The sequence below is a fragment of the Meriones unguiculatus genome, chromosome 11, assembly GCF_030254825.1.
Source record: "Meriones unguiculatus strain TT.TT164.6M chromosome 11, Bangor_MerUng_6.1, whole genome shotgun sequence".
Classification (NCBI taxonomy): Eukaryota; Metazoa; Chordata; class Mammalia; order Rodentia; family Muridae; genus Meriones; species Meriones unguiculatus.
Genome location: NC_083359.1, coordinates 38,853,298 through 38,873,129, shown reverse-complemented (window position 1 = coordinate 38,873,129; position 19,832 = coordinate 38,853,298). Strand labels below are relative to the sequence as shown.

The 19,832-nt window shown below is 46.6% G+C and overlaps 1 protein-coding gene and 1 long non-coding RNA gene across 3 annotated transcripts in view; both read right to left on the bottom strand.

Annotated features, from left to right (window-relative positions):
* Positions 1 to 19,832, bottom strand: part of Rab11fip3 (RAB11 family interacting protein 3) — a 78,613-nt gene that overhangs the window by 57,365 nt on the left and 1,416 nt on the right. The gene's annotated exons all lie outside the window — the stretch shown is intronic.
* On the bottom strand, positions 7,162 to 19,826 carry LOC132646329 (uncharacterized). Its single transcript, XR_009584494.1, has 2 exons — positions 16,648 to 19,826; positions 7,162 to 15,588 (listed from the first exon to the last, which is right to left on the bottom strand). It is a non-coding gene; the product is annotated as an uncharacterized LOC132646329 (long non-coding RNA).

The window sequence follows — 19,832 nt, the reverse complement described above, 5'->3', positions numbered from 1 at the left end:
CCAGAAATGGCTCCTTTAAGGAGCCTTAAAAAAATTACAGCGCCAGCCGGGGCAGTGGTGGTGCACCCCTTTAATCCCAGCACTCTGGGACGCAAAGGCAGGCGGATCTCTGTGAGCTTGAGGCTAGCCTGGTCTACAAAGTTAGACCAGTACAGTCAGGGCCACACAGAGAAACCCTGTCTCAAAAAAAAATAAATAAACAAACAAATAAATAAAATTTGCTGCACCCACCAATCCACCCATAAAACCTTCCACCCAAAATTTACTCTGTAGGGATAAAGATGGAGCAGAGATTGAGGAACGGCCAACCAATGACTGGCCCGACTTGAGACTCACCCCATGAGAGGAAGCCAGTCCCCGACACTATTAATGAAACTCTGCTGTGATTGTAGACAGGAACCTAGCATAGTCATCCTCTGAGAGACTCCACCCAGCAGTGAATCGAAACAGATACTGAGACTCACAGCCAAACATTAGGCAGAGCTCAGGGAGTCTTATGGAAGAGTTGGGAGAAGGATAGCCGGACCCAGAGGGGACAAGAGGTCCACAAGAAAACCAACAGAGTCAACCAACCAAGGACCATGGGGGCTCACAGAGACTCAACCACCAGCCAAACAGCATGTATAGACTGGACCAACATGTCCTACACCTATGTACCTGATGGACAGCTTGGTCTTCATGAAGGTCCTCTAGCAACCAGAGAGAGGGAGTTTTCTTTGACATAGACTCTGTTGCTTGCTTTTGGACTCTGTTTCAGCCCTAGCTGGCCTCGGGGGAAGAGAATGTGCTTAGTCCTGATGCAACTTGATATGCCAGTGTGGGTTGGGGGGAGGCAGCTCCACTTTTCTGAGGAGAAGAAAAGGAAGAAAGGGGGAAGAGGGTGGGAGGGTGGGATTGGGAGCAGGGAAGGGAGATGGCTGCAATAGTGATGTAAAGTGAATAAATAAATCATTTTTAAAAAGTATGTCACCATGGGCTGAAGAAATAGCTAACTAGTTAAAAGCATTAGCTGATCTTCCAGAAGAAATGGGTTTAAATTCCAGGATCTACAGTACTGACATAATAGTTTATAACCTTCTGTAACTCCAGAGGATCTCCAACATCCACTTCTGGCCTCCATATATACCAGGCATACACTTGATACACAGACATACATGCAGGCAAAACAACAATAATAATAATAACAATTTTGTTAAAGGAAAAGAAAAACACCAAAGCCAGATAAAGAAGTGGCACACGCCGTAATGTCAGCACTAGGAAAGCAGAGACTAAAGGATCAGGAACACAGGCTACACCAAGAGTACGAGGTCAGCCCAGGCTACAAGAAAACCTCTCTCAAACAAAACAAAACACAAATCAGGAACTAAGGCACCCCCAGATGTCACACACGTGTAACCCCAGCAGTCAGGGAGGCAGAGGCAGGCGGATTCTGTGAGTTTGAGGCCAGCCTGGTCTACAACGTGAGTCCAGGACACCCAAAGCTACACAGAGAAACCCTGTCTGAAAAAGAAAGGAAGAAAGGGAAGGAGGGAGGGAGGGAGGGAGGGAGGGAGGGAGGGAGGGAGGAAGGAAGGAAGGAAGGAAGGAAGGAAGGAAGGAAGGAAGGAAGGAAGGAAGGAAGGAAAGTATTAAGGCACCAAGAATGTCCAGGTGCTGTGTCGCTTGTCAATTTTCTCAGCAGTCAGTGAGCAGTGAAGATAGATCGATCATCGAATAAAGGGCTTTTCACTCTAAGAGCAGAAATGTAAAAGGTCCACAGACCTTAGCACAACTGACTCAATGATAGAAGTGCCATTCAGGCTGTAAAACTCAGCACACAGACAGTACCACCTGCTAAAACTAAAACAAAATCCATTAAAATCCAATAAAGTCCATTGTTCTGGAAAGTCTCTAAATGATTAACCTTGCCTTTTGGTTTCTGTAGTTCTTCTGGCTAACTATTCTAGTTAACTGAAGTATGTCAACCCAGAATGTTTTTTGTGCTTAAAAGCTCACCCTGAGAAAGGCTCAGAGCTACGCTAGGATTTCCAAACACCCAGTGTAGTCACCAGCCAGCTAATAAAAGCCTTTCTATTGGCTTAAACCCATGTCCTTGCAGTCCTCTTTGGTGGACACTCCACAACAGAAAACCTTAGCCTTTCTCCTTGGACTCTGGTGTCACGTAGATCCACCACTCCAGCTAGGATGAAATTAACTCAGTAAACAAGCAAAGGAAAATGGAGGTCAGAGTGGGTGGAGAAAGGGAACCAAACCTGCAGAGCTAACAGGACTTTTAGCCTGAAAAAGAAAGGTCATGACCATTCTCGTGTCAGAGGGCCACCTGAGGGCACAGCAGGAGATACCTGAGCTACTGCCCAGCGGCCACTCATTGCCATTTATCATTAGGACAAATGTCCTAGCTGGGTCAGCCGCAACCTGGGCTCAGCTGCCTCCCTCTTCTCCTGCCCTAGTTAAAGAGACTAGTAATAGGGAAAAAAGAGAGAGACTGGTAATAGGGAAAAGTGGGGACTTATCCAATATGGCCACACTGCTAGGAGGAACAAATAGAAGCATTCAGTGACTCCAAATCCATCTTTGGGGTGCCACCATGAGAATTAGGCTTAAATAGAGCCCAGGAGGGACAAATAACTCAGCAGCTAGTCGAATCCCCATCTGCCTCTGGCCCATCATTGTCTTAGATCATATCCTCCAAGGTAGTCTCGCCCTGAGAAAGTCTTCAGGATTCTTGTTGCAGGATATTTGATCACACTATGAAACCAGAGACTGTGTAGTAGAAAAACCTGTTTCTCTTGAATTGTGGTGTGGCTCATTCCCAGCAAGCACCCTTAATCCAAGGGTTTTCTGTAAGTAAGACTAAATAAAGTCAACCATAAGTAAAAAGTCACAGCACGCGGTCAGTTGACAGAGAGTGAGCATAGGGAAAGAAAAACAAAACAGAGAATGAGAGGATATCCAGAGGATGGATAGACAGAGGCATAGGAAGTGGAAAGGAGGGACATTCAGTTTGAAGAGTTTTTAAGACAGTGTGGAGAAGGGGAAGGGCTTTTCCCTTCTGAGAGGTCTGCTGAGTAGGAAGGTCAGCTGGGTGCTTTCTCTGGCTCTCTGAGCTTTTGAGTCTTTATTGGTAAAATAGAATATTTGGGATTTTGTTTAAAAACAAGAGTCCCTAGAGGGAACACTGATTCCTTCAAGTGCCCTCATGGACAACAGCCCTCACTGGGGGGAGGGAGTCTAATAAGAGTCTGTTCTTCCAGAAATGGAAGGTGACTACTGGGTTAGACCAGTGGCTTGTTTTCTGTGCCTCCAAGCTTAAAGCTGGCGGATAGGTTAGACAAACATTCCTTAAGTGATTAATATGCCTAAGGTGCACAGGATGAAAATGAAGGCAGAGGTTGCCACGCTTCCTGCTGACAAACACTGAACACCATCCGCAGTTTTCACCTCTGCCTAAAACACGCCATCACTGGAACACCCAGGTACAGAGAAGTTCTCTGGCTCCCTGACAGCCTTGGCCTGCTGCCTCCCACTAAAGAAACCCACAGAGGTGCCCCATACCTGAGTCCTAAGGTCCAGAGGAAGGGGAGCAACAGATCACCCACCAGGGGCGGAGTCCACTGCTTCTGCAGCAACCCTCAGCTGCTCTTGATAACCACACCCTTGGCGAGTTATGAAAGGCTCGAAAGAGAGGGAAAAAAACACTTTCTCCAGGTCAAAGCACCAGCACCCACTCAAATTTCCTTAACGTTTTTAAATTACATTTATTATTTGTTTGTTTTAGGGGCCACATGCTTGCCACTGTGTGAGCGTGGAGGTCGGAGGACAACTTGCTGGAGTCAGTTCTCCTTTCACTACACGAGTCCCGGGGATCGCACTCATGTTGCCTTTATCTAGTGAGCCAAATCACCAGCCCCCAAAATCTCCTAATATGTAGCCTAAGCTCCATAGGGACAGGACCCCGCCCACCATCTCCATCTATAGGACAAGACCGTAGAAACCGACCAAAGCCACAGGACACAATTCTGGTTCGGCAACAAGGCCACCTACACACAGTATGACAAAGAACAACCAGCTTGGGGTCCCCCACATCCAGGCTCAAAACTGAACATCAGGCAGGTAAGATGGCTCAGTGAGTACAGCACTTGCCGTACAAACCTGATGACCTGAGTCCAGTCCCCCAAAATCACACGGAGGAAGAACCGAGTCAACGAAGTTGCCCTCTGACCTCCACACATGCCAGTCAACACACAGAGCCACAAACCTACCACATACAATAATGATAAACTAACGTTATAAAGGTGAAACTTGGGGTTAGAGAGGTGGCCCAGCAGTTACGAGCACAGGCCACATTCTTCTAGGGGACTCAGGTTTCACTCCCAGCACCCAAAAAGGCAGCTCATCACCACTTCCGACTTCAGCTCCAGATGCGCTGCCCTCCCCTGGCCTCCTCAGGTGCCGCAGACATATGGTGCAGAGCCACATACAAGCAGGCAAAACACTTATACACACTAAAATAATTACATGTCATAAATAATAATAACACTAATTTTTAAAGACTAAATTGAACCACCGAGTGTCTCTCTGGTCTCAGAGCCATCCATGCCCTGATAAACCTCCTGGTCACTAGGGCTGTACAGATCACCTATCACCCAGCACCTGCTCCACGTTTACACACTCCCAGGCTTGGTATGTAGTTCAGTGGAAGAGTACTTGCCTAGCATGCGCAAGGTCCTGAGTTCAATCCCTAGTACAACAAAAACAACCAAGTTCGAGCACTCCCAACTCTTTAAGAATGAGGTTTTTCTTCAGAGACAGGTCTAAGCTGATATTATGGCGGTATCTCCTTGCCTGACCCAAGAAACTGTCTGGGGCAGGGAAAACAAGGCCCTCAAGTCCTACTGGATCCTCAGCTAGCAAAGAAGCACCACTCTGGGTTGGGCCTATACTGGCTATACCCCTGAATCACCACTAAAGATAGAGCTCAGTGATGTCTGACAGGCCCTGCAGGTGATCTGACCTATCCAAGCTCAGGATAAGCAGAGGCTCGGCTCTGCGCAGACCTCACTGGATGAAGGAGCCGAAGCCTTGGTTAAATGTGTAATTCCTACTACCACCCTCACTCCCCAGCACCCCACCACAGCAGGAATAGTCATTACATCAGAAAAGCTTCTAACAGAATTCACAGTTCATAGGGTGGCATGGGGAGAGGCTGGGTATGGCAGCAGCCCAGTACTTGGGACCGCAGCTCTGAGGCCCGGCACCCACTGTGGTCTAGACCCAGACCATGGTGGGATTTATATGTACGAAGCGAGTCTGTAATAGAAACTACAGAGTAGCAGGTACTGGGATTATTATTACTATTACAGGGCATTTAAAGTAACTTATCCTCACCTATACGAGAACCTGTAAAACTTGCCAGAAGTCTAACAGAGGTGGTGTGGACGGCAGCACATCCATTCCCAGGGCAGTAACTGCCTATGCTTGGCTGTGTATGTCTAACACCTGTTGGCTTCAGTGACAGTAAATGCTGGCTAACAAGGCTAAGACATTACTGAATCATGAGGACTGAGTACAGAAAAATAAACCCAGGTTGATGTTCCTTGGTTCTGGAGACTAGATGAGGAGAAAAGTACAGCAAAGGCAGCCTGTACCTCTGTCATAGAGCTGAACACAAGCTAGCACTAGTAATGTCCTCTTGATCCTTTCAGTGTGCTTTGCCTCTGGTCCAAACTCAAGATGATAACAGCATCGTTGGAGTGGTTTTCCTGGGCCGAGGGTGCAGCTCAGCGGTGCAATGTTCAGTTAGCAAGCATGAGACCCTGGGTTCAGATCCCCAGGAACTAAACAAACAGGGTGTGGTCACCCACGCCTATACTCCTTGGTGGGATGAGAGGTAGAGGCAGGAGGATGTGACTTTCAAGGTTATTTCCCACTACATAGTAAGGTGGAGGCCAACTGGATATATATAGGACCCAGGAAAGAAAGGGCCTGGAAGTAGGAGTTTCATTCCCCTCAGGGACAAAAGGATCTGTCTGAAAAGTCACTGATGAGAGACAGCCCCTTGACCTTACCAGAGACAGCTGTAGGGATCCTACAGCAAAGCAAACGTACCTCTTCCAGTCACGTGAAAAATCTCTTCGAACATTAGGGTGCTAATTAAGGTGCTGCACAATCTAAAAACACCATGGTGACTTTGCTGGTCATAGGAAGGGAGGAAAAAGCAAGAAGCTCCCACAGGCCCCAAGGTGTGCTCCTGTCTGCCAACTGGCTTCTTCCCATGCCTCCAACTCTGGTAGAAAGCAGTTTCATCCCTATCGTGAAATCTCAAACTTTTAAGTTACTCATATTGAGCCTTGCATGACAAAAGGAATGCTGGGTGTGGTGGGGCATGCCCTCAATCCTAGTAAATGGATCTCTGTGAGCTCAAGCCCAGCCTGGTCTACACAGTGAGTTCCAAGACAGCCAAGGCTGCCTAGTGAGACCTTGTCTCGGTAGCCAGTCTTTTGATACTTTGTGGGTCCTTTTTTCCACCCTTCTCCACCCTTTGAACTCCCTAACACTAGATAAGAGGGGGAGGGGGGAAGGAGAGGAAAAGAAAGAGATCCTTGAATAAAGTCAGGGGTTGGAAAGGGGGCAAAGTTATCATTTGACTGATCATTAGAGCTCCTTGGAGTAAGTTTGATCTTCACAGTCAGGATGTCTAATTTCTTGTTTCTTCTTTGTGCATGACTACTTCTGTTTTTTTTTTTAACGGTGCTTTGCCTGCATATATTTCTGTGTAAGGTTGATGGGTCCCCTGGAACTGGAGTTACAGACAGTTGTGAGCTGCCATGTGGGTGCTGGGAATTGAACTCGGCTCCTCTGGAAGAGCAATCAGTGCTCTTAACTGCTGAGCCATCTCTCCAGCCCAGCTGTGCATGACTACTTAACAAATCACGACCAACAACCAATGAACAACCCACCCCAACTCTGGGGCCCTAGCATTTATACACCCTCAAAAAGTCACCAAAATTCCAAATGTCACACATCGTAGAAACTATTTGTAGCTGGCAAAACCACACCTCTGCTACAGCATGATGCAAATCAGAGTCAGCTGCTGCAAAGCAGCCTCATATCCCCACACCTGAGATTAAATCAAAAACATTCTTATAATATTTCTGTGGGTTTTCTTTTTTTTTTTTTTTTTTTTCTGATACAGGGTTTCTCTGTGTAGTCTTCGCTGTCCTGGACTCACTTTGTAGACCGGGCTGGTCTCGAACTCACAGCAATCCGCCTGCCTCTGCCTCCCAGAGTGCTGGGATTACAGGCGTGCACCACCACACCCAGCTCTTTCTGTGTTTTTGAAGAAACCAAAATTCTCACTACACACCTCTAAATAAATAAAGAGGAATACAGAGTTGGTATTCCACAGAGACTTCAGGTGCCTTCCAACTTCTGAAAGTGTCTACCGGTTTACCAAGTAAAAGACTGGGTAATTTACCAATAAAACCATCGGAAGATGCTCTGCTGCGTGCCTGCGTGAAGAAAATAAGGCAGTTCTAAAGTGTTCACATACAGAGGCAGGCACCACAGTGCGACATGCCTTGTTAGCTTTTCACATAAAGCCAGGAGGGGCGGCGCACACCTTTGATCTTAGCGCTCAAGAGACAGAGGCAGGTGGATCTCTATGACCTCCAGACCAGCCTGGTCTACAATAGTCAGTTCCAGGACAGCAGGGCTCTACGGAGATCCTGTCACAAAATAAATTTTTAAAAAATGTAAATTAAATAAAAAATGAACTCAACAAGGAAAGAAACAGGGCCTCATCCCTATAGTATGCAGGGTTTCTTACAGGACCAGTGGGGCGGGAGAGACATAGAGGTTTTTGTAAAAAGTTCCCGAGGAACACTGCTGCCGCCAGAACTGCTACAGGCCAAACCCGTGCTGCGGGATGTGACGCTGCCAATTTTGGCACCTCCACTCAACCCGGGCATCTGCTCCTGCAGCCGGCAGGGAAGGGGAGGCTGGAGGGTGCCTTGAAGAACAGGAGTGTCTGGATCCAGTGAGGAGCAGTGGCACTGCAGAAGTGCCACCCACCCTAGTGTCACTTGGTGTTTTGGTTCCAGCAGGGCTCCCTAGTCCACGCTGCTGCGGACGTTCCAACCCCCTGTACTGTCCATCAATCACATCTTGGCCTTGTTGGCTCTCCTCTGGCTGCAGGACAAGAAGGGCCCAGCTACTCCTCCTCCTACAGCCTCTGGCCAGCTGTCCCTCAAGAGTTCCACCTGTGGTTTCCTCTTAGCCCCCCTCCTCCCTGTCACTCAGTCTCTCCAGCCGTAGCACCTCCTGACGTCTGCCCTGTCCATGCCTTACCTCTCCAAACTGAGCCGCCTTGTGAAACCCTGAATCTCATTACCTGCCCCCTCCTTAAACTCTAAGGCGGTTCCAGTCACTTTCAGAATGGACCCACAGCCTCGGCAGGGCAACAGCTCCCTCAGGCGTATTGCCCTTTCATACAGCCAGAGCCTCTCCACCAGTGAAAGACTCCTGACCCTGACACTCTTTGCCTTACTAACACTGTTTATCTCTAGAACGTAAGCTCAGAGGCTGCCTCAAGGGTGTGGTGGAATATGCTGTGATTCCACGTGCTGGTGATCACGAGCTCACCATCAGACTCGGCTACACAGAAGCTCAGAGGCAGCGAGAACTACACGAGACCCTTTCCCATCTCAGAAATAAAAAGCAAAGCAACAGCCAGGCGTGGTGGTGCACATTTTTAATCCCAGCACTCGGGAGGCAGAGTCAGGCAGATCTCTGTAAGTTCAAGGCCAGTCTGGACTACAAAGCAGGTCCAGTACAGTCAAGGCTACATAGAGAAACCGTATCTAAAAAAATTTTTAAAAGGCAAAGCACTTGCTTTCCTGTAGGAAGGAGCTTTCCTAAGTAGGTCAGGTTCCCAGTTATACAACCTCCGAATTACTTCCACCTTCCAGCATTACAGATGACCTGCCTCTCTGCCAAGAGACGAGGAACTGGGCAGCCCCACTCGCTCCCCTGCATAGGGCACTGCCTAACGCCCGAATGAAGAAGCAGCCGTGGAGCTGATAAAACGCAGGCCTGGAGAGACTTACAATTGCGTTCCTTTGAATTTAACGTCCACTCTGTAGACAGGAAAGACGGTTCTTTCGTCAGTACCGTCGCTACTTTCAGAGACGCCTCCCAGGGTGCTGGAATCACAGCTCCACATGGAGCGGCTCAGGCAGAGGATCGGGCCAGGTGCACCCAGCCACAGACGACGGGAGGCAGGTGCAGCGGCCAGCCCCGGGCTGGAAGCTTGAGTCTGAGGAGTTTATTTTGGAGCCACCCAGGAAGCCTGTTCTCAACCAGATGGTACTTTTCGGAAGTGCAGCACCAGTAGCTCTTCTAGGCTCTGCTTGGGGGTGCAGGCTGACCTTCTGCTACTGGTCCAGTACCACCGAGTCAGCCTCGATCTCGGAAAGAGACTTGTTTGCTTAGTCCAGTGTCCTTGGGAATGCCTCTGGTCGTCCGGAGCCTCTGCTCTGGAAGATGTGAGACCTCTGCCTTCCTGAACTGTTGGACCTGTCTTTCTTAATGTACTCAACTTTACGACTTTATACATCCATGCTATTTGCTCTGAGAGTCCATTTGCCCATTCCCTTTCATCTTCTAGAATGCTGGCTTCTGTGGAGTTTTCCCCAGTGGGCTCTTCAGGAGGCTGTTAGCTTACCTCATCCAAGAACTTCTGAGCATGCTCTCTACAGCCCACTCATCTGTCTCAATGGCTGTAAGAACTCGTATATTTTCCCCACTGCACTCTCTAATCATAAACTGAGAAGGGGCTAATCTCAGGCCAGTGGTGAGATCTATTCTCACTTTATAGTGTGTTCATTATTCATAATGTGTACATTATTCATAACACCATTTCATATATATCAAGTTAGGTTTTGTAACCCTAGACTATCTCACGATCCCATTCCCATTTGGCTGTGGTTGAGCCTTTTTTTTTTTTTTTTTTTAAACAGCCCCCACTGAGCTTGGGCTCTTTTTATATGTGTCTGTGTGTGTAGCCTTGGAGGCCAGAAAAGGGGAATCAGATCCTTAGACCTTGAGTTACTGGCAGCTGTGAGCTGTCCAACGTGCAAGAAACCAAACTACAGCCCCTGCAAGAGCAACAAGGCTCTTAATTGGCATGGGAAGTATACCTCCAGACATGATTAAATTAAATTGAAATTTAAAACTAAAGAACAAAAAAAGGAAAGTGGCAAGCCCGGGCCAGAGAACAGCAAGAACTCTGTCAGGACAAACAGGCCATGTATGTGGACCTGATGGTGGACCTCGGGTCTTCGTACAGTGAGGGCAGGCCTGAGGTGCTTGTTTGTTTTTGTTTTGTTTTCGAGACAGGGTTTCTCTGTGTAGCCTTGGCTGTCCTGGACTTGCTTTGTAGACCAGGCTGGCCTCAAACTCACAGCGACCTGCCTGCCTTTGCCTCCCCCAAACACCGGGATTACAAGCCACTGCGCCCAGCTAAAGCCTGAGGTTTTGAGGGGCTGACAGAAGGGTTCCAAGCAAATACTTACGAACAGTGGAATAAACACAATAGATGGGGGGGGAGAGCAGTGTTAGCTCGGCGTGGTGGCCCACACCCTTAATCCCAAGCACTTGGGAAGCAGAGACCAGCCTGGTCTACAGAGCTAGTTCCAGGACAGCCAAGGCGACATAAAGAAAGCCTGTCTCAAAACAACCAACCAAACAAAAACCCTGTTCAAACAGGACTAGGCGGAAGGGCCTACAATGAAGGTGGTGAAAGCATGCACAGGCAGCTCAGAGCCAGCCCAAGAAGGCCCAGCAGCGTGGCTAAGGGCTGCCTGCTTAGGTGGCCCAGCAGTCCCAACAGGTTCCCTAGGGACTGTGACACACAGTTTAGCTGAAAGCCGATGCCAGCACTCCAGCAGGGCAGGACAACAGTTCCCTCCAGTGTTCTGGGAGCACACGGGGGGCAGGGGGGTGTCTCGGTAAGGGGTAGTGCCGTTAAGATCAGAATCTCATGCTATTTGGATTCTTGCTTTCTTTCCTGCTTACTCTTTCAGAAGCCACATGGCACTAGACTGCCTAAACAATCAGATACCTGCCCAGCTCGTACAAAAATGTGAAACACCATTCTCTTCACTTTTTTATCATTTACAGGGCCAGGGATGTAACCCATTTGGCAGAGAGCTTGCCTAATACCCACAAAGCCCTGGGTCTGATTCCCAGCACCACATAAAACCAGGCCTGGGAAGGCAGAAGCAAGGGAATCAAAAGTTTGAGGTTATCTCCGTTGCATAATAAATCGGAGGCCAGCCTAGCCTTCTGTGTAGGTTTCTCTCTTTTTTTAAATTTAGTTATTATGTATACAATGTTTTGTTTGCATGTACACCTGCACACCAGAAGAAGGCACCAGATCTCACTATAGACGGTTGTGAGCCACCTTGTGGGTGCTGGGAATTGAACTCAGCACCTCTGGAAGAGCAGCCAGTGTGCTCTTCACCTCTGGGCCATCTCTCCAGCCCCCGAGACCTGGTTTCCCTTGAAAAAGAAAAGCTATCAAGCCATTATTTATGCTACCATATGGGGGTTGTTTTATGTATTTGTTTTTGCAGTACTGAGAACTAAACTGTGTCTCGTGCACTCTATGCAGGCACCACTTACATCGATCTTCCCCATTAAACAGAAGCCCTGCCCCCACTGCAAGCCCTTCCAGGAACCCCTGGCAAGCCATCACCCTGTGTCTCCATAGCTATTCTGGGTAATTACTACACAAAGACTCAATAGGACCCCACTGTTTTATGCACATATCAACTTGTATTTGCTTCCTTACTAGGACATCCTAGAAATCATTCTCCAGGACTGAATGGAGCTTAGTTGGTAGAGTATTTGCCTCACACGGACGATGCCCTGGGTTTGAGCCTCAACACCATGTAAACTGACATGGCCATGTTTACACATGCCTGTAATGCCAGCACTCCGGAAGTAGAGCCAGGTGGACCAGAAAGAAGTTCAAGGTCATCCTCAACTAAATAACAAGTTTGAGACCAACCAAGTTAGATGAGACCCTACCTCCAAAAATCAATAAACTACCGGTATCTCGGTTCGTAAGAATCCTTTTTAGTGGCTGCAGCTGCAGAGCTCTCTGCTGGGTAGGTGGATTCTTGGATTGTCTTTCTCCCTTTATCTCGTAACAGATTTGAAACTATGGAAGCTCACCCTCCGGATAGGTCATGAGACATGGCAATGCTGGTTTGCAGAGAAGATGCAGACATACTGCCAGGTTCTGTTCACTGGGCCTGTACCATTTGACACCCTCACGAGTGATGTAAGACACAGCTTCCACAGGGCTACCCCAAGAGGATGTGTGCAGCATTTACATTTCCGATGATTTTATTATTGCTAATTACGTGTATATGGGAGGGGTCTGTGCACATGAGTGCAATACCAGAAAAGGGTATGTGATTCCCTGGACCAGCTGGAGTTACAGGGAGTTGTGGGCTACCCAACATTAGCAAGTCCTCTGGAAGAGCAACCAGAACTCTTACTTATTTTCCGTTTCTGGCTGTCCTGGAACTCGCTCTGTAGACCAGTGTTTGATTCCTAGCAGCAATGTCAGGAGGCTCACAACAGCCTGTAACTCCCCCTCCAGAGGTACCCGAGCTGGTGCCTCTAGCCTTGGGCACCAGCACTCACATGTATATAGCTACACACAGACTTACACATACACATAATTAAGAATATAAATGTTATTGTAATGTATAATATAAATAATATAAATATTAATATTTACAAATAATATAATAATATAAAATTTTTTTAAAAAAATAGGAAAAAGAGAAGGCAAAATATGCTGGCTTCTGAAGACAGTCCAACAGAAGCTGTATGCACCTCAGGACTGCTGTAAGCGTGGCCAACACAGCTGCAAACATTTGGAGGGAGGTTTTTGTTTTTATATTTCAGGGTTTGTTTGTTCTGGAGGTGAATTCTATAGGTGAGAACACTGAGTCACAATGACAAGAGGTTGAGAACAGCGGAGGAATCCTGGGAGAGGGCAGGGCTCCATGGTAAGAACACTTGTTTTCCATGTGTGAGGGCCTGAGTTCCATCCCAGCTGCAAAGTCAATTAACTAAATAAAAGATCTGCCGTCCCTCCATAAGCACCACCGGGGATCAGACTCAACAGGGACCAGGGTCATGAAGAAGGCACTGAGAAACCAACCTGCGACCCAAGCCTGCCATCCCAGCACTGAGGAGGCTGAAGGGGGCCTGCGATTCCCAGCAGCCTGGGCTGCACAAAGAGAGCCTGCACAGGAAGTCGGCTACTCTCTCATCTCTCTCCAGCAGCCAGGAACTTTAAGTGAGAAAAATGATCCCGTTGGCTGCATCAGAGGAAATGTTAATCTTTCTAATCAAGTGGACTTTTGCTCACTTTCATGGGTGCTGAATCAGTTAGTAAAATTAAAATTACCATTTAACTTTAAAAAGTTTTGAGTAGTCGGTTCACTGGCAGGCTGCTTAATGCAACCTAAAACAACAGTTACAAAATTCCCCCAAGTACAATGTTCCACTTATTAGCCCAATGACTTAAAGTAGTGAAGGCTTTCACAGCTTTACCAAGGCCTGGGGAGGTGCCACAGGCCTCTATGCAGGAGGATAAGCCAGGAGACTGAACACAAGGCTGGTCTGGGCAACCGACTGATACCTATCTCAGCAAAAATATGAGCAAAATAAAATGAGACAGCAAGGCATGGTGGCACATGCCTGTGATTACTATAGCATATATATATATATATATAATGTATGTATAATATAATATAATATGTATGCATATGTAATAGCATATGTATGTAATTATATCCTACAATATATATTGGGAGGCCTTAGGCGTTCAAAACACCCACACACATAAAATCATAAAATAATAAATAAAATTTAAGCGCACACACAGACATTAAAGAAATTCAGTTTCAAGGTAAGGCATGCCTATAATCACAGCACTCAGCGGGGAGACAAGAGACTTGTGAGTTCAAGGCTAGGCTAGACTACACAGGAAACTGAAGGCCAGCGTTTCACAGGGAGATAGGTCTTACAACTCCAAGAATGAAATAAAATAAAATAAAGTTTAATTGATAACATTCTGAAGCTGGGGTGGGACGGACAGGAGACAAGGGAGGGGGCTATAACTGGGATACAAAGTGAATAAATTGTAAATAATGATTTTTTTAAAATTCTGAATCTGGGCATGGTGGTGCATGCCTTTAGTCCCTCAGGAAGCAGAGGCAAGTGGGTCTCTGTGAGTTTGAGGCCAGCCTGGTCTACAGCGTGAGTTCCAGGACAGCCAGGGCTACACAGAGAAACCCTGTCTCAAAACAACAAAACAAACAAATAATTGAAAGGAAATGTACTAATATGTAATAAGCTTTTCAGAATAGGAGACACTGGTCACACACATTCTTTGGTTGATATTGAAATAAGGTCTCACTCTGTAACTAAAGCTGGCCTTGAACTCACATCAGTTTTCCTTCACTGGCCTCCCTAATGTTGGTATTACAGCAAAAGGCCACCACACCTGACTTCTGTACTACCTATTTTAAAGACTTACATTTATAATTTTTAGTTATGTCTCTGTGCATAATTACATGCATGTGAGTTCAAGTACTTGTGAAGCCCAGAGGCACTGCATCTCTTTGAACTGGAGTAAGTTACAGGTAGTTGTGAGCCACTCAGTTCTGGTACTGGGAACCAAACCTGGCCGTCTGCAAGAGTAGTGTATGCGTTTAACCAGTGAACTATCTCTCCAGGCCCAAATAATAACTTTTATTTTCTGGTTTTTCAAGACAGGGTTTCTCTGTACAACCATGGTTGTTCTGAAACACTCTACAGACCAGGGTAGCCTTGAACTCAGAAATCCGCCTACATCTACCCATCGAGGTGCTAGGATTGAAGGCATGTGCCACCACCACGCTGCAAGTTTTATTCTTATTTTATTTATTTATACTCTGTAGCCCTTGCTGAAATGTAACTTACTATAGATCAGTTTGGCCTTCAACTCACAAAGACCTGTTGGCCTCTGTCTCCTCAGTGCTGGGACTAAAGCTCTGTAGCACCATGCCCAAATTCTTGTTTTATGCCACTGTTTTCTGGTTTTTTGTTTAATAATAAGCATGTGTTATTTTTAGAATACAAAACAGGTTCTTTTTTAAAAAGATGCTAACACAGCTATCTGTTATCCAGGCACAAACAGGAACTTCTGATTTTGTTTAATCTCTGTGAGTTCGAAGCCAGCCTGGTCTACAAAGAGAGTTCTAGGACAGCTAGGGCTACCTAGAGAAACCCTGTCTCAAAAAACAAAAACAAGCAAACAAACAAAAAAAGCAAGAAAGTCACCAATCCCTTCTCACAATTCTGAAACCCTCACAATTCATCACACCCTATAAAACTGGATGCAATGGCACACACCTACAATACCAGCACTAAGAGATGAAGGCAGGAGGATCTGAATTTCAGGGTTATCATTCACTACAGAGCCAGCTGAAGTTGAGACTAGGATACCTGACATACTGCCTAAAAGAAAAAGAAAAAAAATTATATTATATATATGTATACACACACACACACACACACACACACACACACACACAGCTAGCAAGTTCTACCTTGCCCATGCCCATGCCCCCTTCCTCCTGTCCCCTTCAGACTCCAGTGAATGACTCTGGATGGTATTACACCACACCTGATCTGCCACCAGGTGAGGTAATCAGATCCACACATACCATGACACTTTGGGAGAAAGAGGAAGGAGGGACATGACAGCCACCTCTATTATAAATGGGAGTGCTCCCATTAAAAATTCAGACAACCTGCTAAATAATTGAAAAAAATGCTACCTTCATAAACAGATTACATAAAAGACACTGGAGCCCAGATCCATGGCTCACACCTGTGATCCCAGCACTTAGAAGAGAGAGGCGGATGGATCAGAAGCTCAAGGTCACCCTCCTCATCAGTGAGACCCTGTCTTAAAGAAATTAAATTTAAAAAATGAAAATAGGGCAGTGAGATGGTTCAGTAGGTAAAATGCTTTCTGCCAAGCCTGATGACCTGACAACAATACAGTGGGAGATGACCAAACTCCTGAAGGTTGTCCTCAAACCTCCACACAAGCGCTTGTGTTCATTCACACCTTAAATATATAAATGTTAAAAACAAAAACAAAACCCACTAGCTTAGGTTAGGCATGGAAGCAAGCGCCTTTAATCCCAGCATCTGGAAGGCAGAGACAGGTAACTAACTCTCTGTGAGCTCCAGTGCAGTCAAGGCTACACACTGAGACCTTGTGGGGTGGGGGGCCTTAGTGCTTAGATAAAAACAGAATCATTTACAGATAAAGATTAACAGCATCAAGCATTAAAGGCAGGTGGTGCTGGTGGTGCCGGCAGTAGCGGCCAATCCCAGCACTGAGAGGCAGAGGCAGGCGAATCTCTGAGTTTAAGGCCAGCCTGGTCTACAGAGCCAGTCCCAGGATAGCCAGGGCTACATAGAGAAACCCTGTCTTAAAAAGCAAACAAAACAAAAAGCCCGGATCCAGGGGTTTAAGTTGGTTCATCCCAAAATCTACATCACCTGTGAAGCCTTGGGGTCCTGGTCCTACCCATCCAAAGCTGCAGGGTCTCCACGACACTGGAAAACACCTGGACAACTGGGCATCCCTATAAGGATCCAATATTGATGGTGTCACAGAAGCCAGAGACCTCAACCAAACCAATGACTCACTGCAATGAACCTTTGCAAGTGAAGATGTGTGGACAGAGATGTACTGTGAGACACACTGTGACACACTACAGCTTCTATGACAAGATGTTTTTACGCTTTGTTTTATTTGTTGTTGTTGTCTTCGTGTTTTTTATCTTGGCGGGGAGGTTGCAAGGGTGGAGGCAGATACATAGGGCCCGGAAGATGAATGGGACTGGGGGGCATGGTGTGAAACTCACACAGAGAATCAATAAAAAGGGTTTTTTGTTTTGTTTTGTTTAAAGATTACACAGCATCAGCATCGGGACTCTGCTTTGAAAAGGGGAGGGTCTGGAGGGATGGCTCAGTGATTAAGGGCTTGCTGCTTTTCCAGAAACTCGGTTCTATTTCTAGCACCCACATCAGCTAGCTCCCAGCCCCTATAACCTCCAGCTTGGGTACCTGACCTCTGCAGGCACCTGCATGTACATCTCACACAGACACACATACAAATGAATAAGCAATAAACCTTGTAAAAGGGAGCGGAGGGACGTTTACAGAGGTGAGTCCTGAAACTACTGAGACTTGACTGACAGCTTTACAGGCATCACTCACCAGCTCTCTGTCATATATTTTTCTCATCTTAAAATTTTCAAAACACATATCTTGTGGGAATGTTTTGCTTTTCTCTAAACTTCTGCACCATTGGTTAATAATGTTCCTGCCCTTTGCTCCTCTATTATGTATTCAGAAAGCCTGAGTCAGGAGGGCTATCTACCTCTTACACAAACATAAAGATTAACTTTCATTCCTTTGTGTCTTATCTGTTCCAAAACAGTAAGAAAGCACACAGAAACAAAGAGCTCTCCTGCACAACCCCAGGAGCCACTCTAAGTCTAGGAAGCTAAGCCAACCAACATCATGCCCCCCCCCCCAGTTGCTAAAAACACAAAGAGACCTAGGAGATTTCCCTCTACTCTCCATCCCAGCAGATTCTTGACCACTGGGGCTTCCCAGAGTACAAATTCCACCAAGGATTCTCTCTCCCATTTCAGCCTGCATTCAAGAATGTGTGGCCCTGGGAGTGGTGACACACGCCTGTAGTCCCAACACTCTGGAGGCAGACAGGTGGATCTCTGTGAGTTTGAGACCAGCCAGGTTTATATCATGAGTTCCAGGCCAGCCAGAATTACATAGTAAGACCTTTTGAGGAGGAGAGTTAACAGGGAGAGGGAAAGCCAAGTTTTCCCCAAAGTAATCAAGTGGGGGAGGTGATGACCAAAGACATTTCTCAAAGAGAATTTTATCCAATTCCCTAAATTGAAATTTGGTAGAAATACTTCAAGCCATTACATCTGGAGGTTAAGAGCTAAAAGAAGAAAGAGAATCTCCTGCTCTAGCAGTCAGTGAGGCCTGGGGAAAGCTGTGCGTCCTCTCCTGGCTTCCAGCTTCTTACCTGTAAAGTGCAGATGAAAACTGCTTGCTAATTACCACCTCAGACAACCTGAGCAATGAGAGAGTGAAAACATAATAGCAGAGTCATGCCACGGTAAAGAGCAAGTGTGGCTCTGGCCTGGCACAGCCTATTCGGTCAAGACTGGATCTAGAGGCAAGAATAAGTTTAAAGAGAAGACACACCACACCAGTAAACAACTGCCAAGCACTGGAAAGACCTCTCCAGCCCAGGAAAAAGAAGGAAAGTACTCCAAGAACTCAAGCTCTATGGAGAAAGGCCAGCAAGAAGCCTGCAGGAAGCTGTCGGGGCCCCAAGGTGTCAAACTCTGCAGGAAACCCTGAGTTAACCAGGGCCCAGTTCTTTCCAGCTGTTCTTCGTGGGGATGCTGCAAATAGAGAGGTTTTAACAGTATGACTAGTAGAAATGTATCAATTTTGCCCTTGGTTTTTGGAGACAGAGCCTTGCTATGTATCCAGGTCTGACCTCAATTTTGACATCCTCCAGAGCGCTAGAGGCAGGCAGGGACTGCAGATGTATGTGCCACCACACCCAGCTTATTTTTATCTCTCTCCTTAAAGACCACTAAGCTCAAACATGCAAATGTACTTGAACACCCACTTAACAAATGTTTGCATGTGTGAAAAAGGAATAACATGAAAATTAACAGATGAAAATGTCAGAGACTTCCAATCAATAAATAAAATAAAGGGGACCATGTAACACAAGGGGTGTCTTCTGGGTTACTAGCAAAGCACACGGTCCTGCCGTCATCTTCACCCCAAACAATGAAGTGCTGAAGGGAACAACAAGGACTTGGCCTTGGAGGCAGCTTCCCCAGGAGCTGGCAGCAGATGTGTGGGAGACGCTTGCACTTGCACTGTGCCTCTCTTACCCTTCAAACGTCTCACCTCCTGTAAGAGTGGAGGCTCTGATGGCTCTGATGCTAGATGTGGCACCTGCCGTGGAACTCCTGGGCTCATTCTCTTTGTCTTCTTAGTTATGGTGCAGAACTCTGTGTGTTCCAGTGAGTGTGTGCATGCATGCATGCATGTGTGTGTTCTGAAACAGAGTCTAACTTTGTGGCCCAAGTCATTCTTGAACCCACAATGTAGACTAAGCTGGCCTTGAACTTGCAGCAATCCTGCCTCAGCCTCCCAAATGCTGGGACCACAAGCATGCACCATTATGCCCAGCTTACGATTTATTTTGCGCTTGTTGAGTTTGCCACTTTACTGTAGAGCAGAAATCCTTTATGTGGTACAAAGGACTAAGCTCCAGGCCATGAGCATGAGGCAAATGCTTTTTCCACTCATCCACATCTTCATCCAGAAACGAACATTTTTAATTCCTAAGACTTTCTGGCCTCCAATTACACTATCTCTCAAAACCTAGTACAACAAACGGGCAACACATACAGTAAACTAACTCTACTCAAGAGGCATCTACAAGTCTGGCTTCTGATGTCCTAACACGGGTGGCAGAAGCAAGGTACTGAAATCTAAGAAATAGCAAGCTAGATGATCAGACACTTGACTCGCAGGCATACTTTTCTCTAAGAAGTTAGAGGGGATTCCGGGAAACTACCTCTCCCGACCAGAAATGCAGTCAGTTTGTTTGTTAC